This window comes from Vombatus ursinus, unplaced genomic scaffold, assembly GCF_900497805.2.
Source record: "Vombatus ursinus unplaced genomic scaffold, bare-nosed wombat genome assembly UNPS02004533.1, whole genome shotgun sequence".
NCBI lineage: Eukaryota > Metazoa > Chordata > Mammalia > Diprotodontia > Vombatidae > Vombatus > Vombatus ursinus.
Genome location: NW_020944311.1, coordinates 808,027 through 814,487, shown reverse-complemented (window position 1 = coordinate 814,487; position 6,461 = coordinate 808,027). Strand labels below are relative to the sequence as shown.

The 6,461-nt window shown below is 46.6% G+C and overlaps 1 protein-coding gene across 1 annotated transcript in view; it reads left to right on the top strand.

Annotated features, from left to right (window-relative positions):
• The first annotated feature begins 748 nt into the window (after positions 1-748).
• Positions 749-6,461, top strand: part of KLHL13 (kelch like family member 13) — a 129,657-nt gene continuing 123,944 nt past the window's right edge. The window contains exons 1-2 of the mRNA XM_027837283.1: positions 749-865; positions 5,632-5,761. The gene's annotated coding sequence lies outside the window, so the exon portion shown is untranslated. The remainder of the gene's footprint in view (positions 866-5,631; positions 5,762-6,461) is intronic.

Below are 6,461 nucleotides of genomic sequence, written 5' to 3'. Positions count from 1 at the left end.
GACGTTTCTGCTGCTATGTATGATGTTCTCGTGGTTCTGCTCACCTCACTCAGCATCAGTCCATACAAATCTTTCCCGGTTTTTCTGAAGTCTGCCTGCTCATCATTTCTTATGGAACAATAGTATTCCATTACATTCGTATACCACAATTTGTTCAGCCATTCCCCAATGGATGGGCATCCTCTGACTTTCCAATTTTTTGCTACCACAAAAAGAACTGCTAAAAGTATTTTTGTACATGTGGGTCCTTTTCTCTTTTCTATGATCTCTTTGGGATACAGATCTAGAAGTGGTATTGCTGGATTCAAGGGTATGCAGTCTTATAGCCCTTTGGGCATAGTTTCAAATTGCTCTCCAGAATGGTTGGATCTCTTCACAACTTCACCCACAATGTATTAGTGTTCCAATTTTCCCACATCTCCAACATTTATCATTTTCCTGTTTTGTCATGTTAGCCAATCTGATAGGTGTGATATGGTACTTCAGAGTTTGCATTTCTCTAATCAATAGTGATTTAGAGCATTTTTTTTAATATGACTATAGATAGCTTTAATTTCTTCATCTGAAAACTGACCAGGCCTTATTCTCAAAGAGCTTCTGTTCCAAGGGGGAGACAATGTATAGAAATGAATACATGCAATGGAAATGAGCCTGAAAGGGCCTGCCATTAGTAGCCTGGTTGAATAGAGTCAGAGATGGTATAGATAACAAAATTGTAAATGAAAATCACTTTGGCAATTTTCAGGAAAGGAACTCCCCAAGGAGGGGACACCTGAGCTGAGGCTTAAAAGAAGCCAGAGATTCAAAGATTTCGAGTTTGGGAAGAGGGAAGGCATTCTAGGCCTGTGGAACATCCAGTGCAAAGGTATGGAGACAGGAGAATTGCATCCAGGAAACAGCAAGTAGGCCAGTATGGCTGGATATTAGAATGTGTGGAACGGAGTGTGAGAAGGTTAGAAAGGTCAGAAAGGGGCTGGTTGTGGAGAGCTTAACAAAAAGGGCTTTGTATTTGATCCTGGAGAAAATCGGGAACCAGCACAGTTTATGGATTAGGGGAGTGACATGGTCTGGCCATGGTTTAGGGAAAACTCACTTTGGCTGGCTTTGGAGCTGGGATTCTGACTTGGATATCTCCTGACTTCTTTTCCATGGCACCACAACGCACACGGCTTCTGCTATTGTTCTCGTAAGTATGGACCTACCAGAGTGGTGTTAGTAGTGAAATATTGGGTGAAGTGCTAGTCAAAACAGACACTCATTTGATCACTATTACTACAATTACACATTTCCTAAGTGTTGGCTATGTTAGGGATTAGTCAATTTCAACTCCTCCCTATTACTTCTGCCCTGATTCCTTCTATACCTTGTTTTAGGGTCATAGGACCTTAGAAGACATCCAGTCCCACCCGCTTATTTTATAGAGGAGGAACTCGAAGCTCAGAGAGTAGAAGTGACTTGTCCAGGGTCACACAAATAGAAAGTAGTAGAGCTTACACAAATCATAAGTGGCAGGGCCCACATAGATTGACCAACCCAAAATGCACAACTGAAGAGATCTCTACAAACAATAGAAGAGGAAATACTCAAGCCAACTGAACAATAAATAACTCACAAATACAATAACCTATTTTGCAACTGATAGAAATGTTAGTAAGAATAAGGCATAGGATTTTTTCTAACTGTAAATGAAATCAGATTTGGGGGTAAAAATGTATGTGTTATTGTGGGCAGCCCAAAAGCATAAAGCACACATGGAAATCCATATCTACGAGTAATAAGGCTTTTATTACTGATAAGAAACCATAATTACACAAAAGAAGAGTGAGTAAAGAGCACTTCAGCACAGAGAGAAGGAGCACGGACTGTAAGGAGAACTCTAGATATCGAGGCAGAGGACTTGGATCGAAAGGGTGACTCTGTGGCGAATTATATAGATCGAGACTCATCTTTGTGAGTTCAAATCTGGCCTCAGACACTAACTAGCTGTGTGACCCTGAGCAAGTCACTTCACCCTGTTTACCTCAGTTTTCTCATCTGTAAAATGAGTTGGAGAAGGAAATGGCAAACCACTCCAGCATGTCTGCTAAGCAAACCCCACATGGGGTCACAGAGTCAGACGCAACTGAAACAGCTGAACAACAATCTGTTAGGTGGGAGAAGGGGATGGAAGTATAGAAGACAGAGGGTGGGTCTTGGAGTCAAAAAGAGTAAGAATAGCTAGCAATTACACAGCACTTTGTGGTTTACAATATTATTCGATTGGATCCTCCCAACAATCCTGGGATGTAGGTGCTATTATTATCCCCATTTTACAGAAGAGAAAACTGAGGGTGGGTGGATGTTAGGTGACTTGTCTAAGAGTCACACAACTAGGAAATGTCTGAGGCTGGATTCAAATTCAGATTTTCCTGATTCTATTCCGTTACAAAAACAAGTGGTGGGCTGGATTTGACCCTGGGGTGTAGTTTGCTGACTCCCTCAATCAGTTATAGAAGAGGTGCGTATCTGCATCAGTGCCATGAATTTCCGAACTGGGGGGAAATCAGAGGTCTGAACTGCCTATCCTTCCCTCTGCCCCCTTCCAAAAGAAGCCCCAAACCAAAATCCATTCATTTACCTTTTCTGGGTTTGTTCCTCAATTTTCTTTTTATTATCTTATATTTAGTATTATTATTTTATCTGTTTGTTATTGTTATCTTTGCTAGATTTCATTGTGTGCTTTTTTTTCACTTCCATAGATGGTTTTAGACCTTGGATATCATTTAGCATTTTCCCTGGCTGTTGCTTCATCTCTTCTTCCTTTTTTTTTTTTTTTTTTTTGCAGGCAATCAGAGTTAAATGACTTGCCCAGGGTCACACAGTTAGTAAGTGAGGCCAGATTTGAACTCAAGGTCCTCTCGAGTCTAGGGTCAATGCTCTATCCACTGAGCCACCCAGCTGCCCCTTTTGTCTTTTTAAAAGCAGCTTTAGTGTCCTCCTTTAATATATTGCTTACCCATCAAGGTGTCTTTCTGTGGTTCTTCAAGCCTCCTGTGACAGTCAGCTTCATATTTCTTCAGCTCTTAAGCATGGATATATTTCTCCATTCTGGCTGTTTGCCTGGCTTGTCTAGACTAGTTTGTGTTGCACAGGAAGACAGAGATCTCCTTTTCTCTAGCTTCTCTACCACTGTGTTAAGTGGAGCTCCAGACACCCTATGGGTCCTCGGTAAATATTAGTTTAGTTCAATAATGGTCCAGATGATTGCACCCCATTAACGCAGCTGACCAGAGGGACAGGATCAAGGTGCTGCAACACGTTTCAGTTTCTTCTTTAATCAGTGTTAATGCAGTTACAACCTTTACTTTCCCGGCTATCAGCCACACAGCAGGCACTGAAATGTTGACTGATTTTGCCCTGAGAACATGCTAGGTGTTTACTCTGTGGCATATAAAGTCTCTGGTGAGTGAGTTAGGTAACTGGAACTACTCAGCCTCTTCTGGGGCCCTTGCTGCCATCCGGAGTGTGTGCCAGCATGCCTTATGTGGTGAGCTGGCTCTTCAGCCAGATCTTTATGTTACCAAGGTCTTCACTTGTCTTTTCAAACAATATTTGGCCCCACCCCCATGCTCAGGTTTTTTACTTGGCTTCTAAATTCTCACTGTTTTGCTTGTGTTTGTAACTTGCAGCTCTAGGTTGAAATACAAATACACCTAGGAAATTCTTTAACTAGCTTTCCGAGGCATCAGGGTGCAGGCTTGGGCATTAGGGAGACCAGGCTTCAAGTGTGGCCTTTATTCACTTGACCCCTCAATACCCTTATGCAATTCTCTAAAACCTTCAAAATGAGTAGCAGATCTAGGTCAGTTCTCATCCGGGGAACTCCCTGCATGGATGATGGCACTGATTTGGACCAAAACAAAAACAAACCCCCAGACTTTTAAGGGGTGAGGCAGGGATGGGAGCCTCGGATCATAGACCTTGGGGGTCTCTAGTCCCTCCCCCTCATTTGCAGAGAAGGGAGCGGAGGCTTAGGGGGATTTAAGTGACTTGCTCAAGGTCAGACAACTAGTATCAGAGGCAGGATTTGAACTCAGATCCTCTGATTTTAGATCCAGCCAGATAGGGCCATTCCACTTTTTAAAAACTAGAGTCCAACATTTCTTTTGGTGGAAGCACTCTGACTTCTGAAATACAGACTTTGTCAACTGTGTCTTATTACTCTACAACACAGACTGAAACCAGTAGCGCTTCCTCACGCTATCTTACTCCCAATAGCTGGCATAGGTTCAAAGTCAGGGTCTCTAAGCACAGTTCAGCTCAAGAAGAGTCCACCCCTCCCTAGCTTATCATGCCCTTGCCCTATACCTTGGAGGACCCTCCCTTTGAATGGATAGCAGCTCTATCTGTTTATTTCATTTTCTTCACATCCTATTTGTTGACCTTTTAGTGAAAGCTAGATGAATATGACGACCTCTTGACACTTATGTAGCACTTCATAGACATCTCCTTTGAGCCTTACACTCTCCCTTCCTGTTCTCCTGCCTCTTATCCCTCTCTTCAGCTGAGGAAACTGAGACTCGGAGAGGTTAAGTGACTTGTTACTCATCCAGCTAATATTTGTGGTAGGATTTGAATCCAGGCCTTTCTGACTGAGCACAGAACTGTTAACTTTCACTAGGCCCAATGGAGTGAAATACAGCATGCATTTATAAAAGGCTGCAGTGGGAACTTTGTGCACACCTTGGCTCAGCTGAGGCGGAATGGGTTGGCTGAAAGTTTGCAGTGATGGTGAGGGCCATTCATGGTGCAACGTGAAGGGGGCAAGAGGGCCACAGGTCCCCTCCACGAAGAATTTAGATCAGAAGGTAGCAGGAAAGGGCATGAACTTAGATAAGTATTCATTCAGCAATCATGAATCAACTGCCTTCTACATACCAGGTACTGGGCTAGTTGTGGAGATATAAAGGCAAAGACAAAATGTATACTGAGAAGTAGGTTAAAAAGGACCCCTGCATATTAAAGTAAATACAAAGTGATTTGTATGAAGGGAAGACATAGCAAATTGTGCGTGTGTGGTGTGTGTGTGTGTGGTGTGTGTGTGTGGTGTGTGTCTAATTGGGCTAGGCCTCCTGGAGGAGAAGGGAAAAGTGGGCAATGGAATTGTCCAGCCACGATGCTCTCTCTGGGAGAGTTTGAGGAGGGAAGGGGGAGTTGGAGCTGGATTGAGCAGGAGGGGTTTCCTCCTTCCAGGGCCAGGTGGTCCAGTGGTGAAGCCAGTTAATGTTGTTGCTTTAATTGAGGGGGATTTCCTGTAGCCAGGCGAATTCTGAGTAGAGCTGGACAGGAATTTGGGGTTCTGTATTTCTACCACAGTGGATGGCTAACAGTGGCTTTCTGGATATGGGTAGCCAAAGACAGGTTAAGGTGGGAGGTGGGAGGTGGGAGAAAAAAGGCCATCCCCCAACCACCCTTTGACTGGTGGGTAACGAAAACAATACTGGGAAACGTGACCTTGGCTGGGAAAGCAGAGGAAGAAATAGTGTCTGGACCCAGCACCAACCCCATCCCGTCAACAGACTTCCTAAAATTTAAAAAAAAAAAAAGATAAAAGCTAAAGCGGGCTCTTCTTTTTTTTTTTTTTTTTCCAAGGAGGATCCTGGAAGTAGCAATAAAACGGTGAAAGCAGAATTATAGGAAGGTGGCCCCAAGAAAAGACCACAGAGGCAAAGAAAGTAAGCGTCTTGGCTCAGGAGCAGCAGGGGAGAGGACAAAAAAGGAGGTAATAAAAGGGGGAGCCAGCCAAGGAGAATGCAGGGAGGCTGGCCGGCGGGCGGACGGACGGGCGGCCTGCCTTGGTGGGACAAGTGGGCAAAGACAAGTGTGGGGACGAGAGAGTTGACAGCCCTGGAAAGTCAGCGCAGGGCTGGCAGCCGCCGCCGCAGCACCCTAGACCGATGCTGGGGGGTTGTGGTGGGGTAGAGGGCACCTTTCACCTGCACTAAACACCGTCCTCCACCCTGGAGGCCGAGAGAGAGACAAAGGGCGTGCCCGTCGCGGCCTCCGCCTCGGTGGGTGACAAACAGGGTAGCGGGGCTTCAGGGTCCTGTCCCCCCAGCCCCGTGTGTGCTGCTGCTGCTGCTGCTGGCCATGCCTCTGGCCCTGGCAGTGCCCGAACCTGGAGGAGGGAGCCCCCCACGGCCGCCCCCACCTCTGCCCTTGCCGGGAGCCCGCCGCGGGTGGCACTTCCTAGTTTGCGTCGCTGCCATCCCGGGGCGGCCGGGCCTCGTGGGCCATGTGAGTTCGGGTCCCCGCGCGCAGGGACCCCGCCAGCCGCCAGCCGTCCCGGGACAGGTCCCTCCCAGCCCCCACCCTCCCGCGCAAGCGCCGCCGGGGCCGCCCCCGCCGCCATGTTTCCAGCTCCGCCCTCTCCCGCCTTCCCCCCCCCCCCCCCGCCCCCCCCCCCCCCCCCCCCCCCCCCC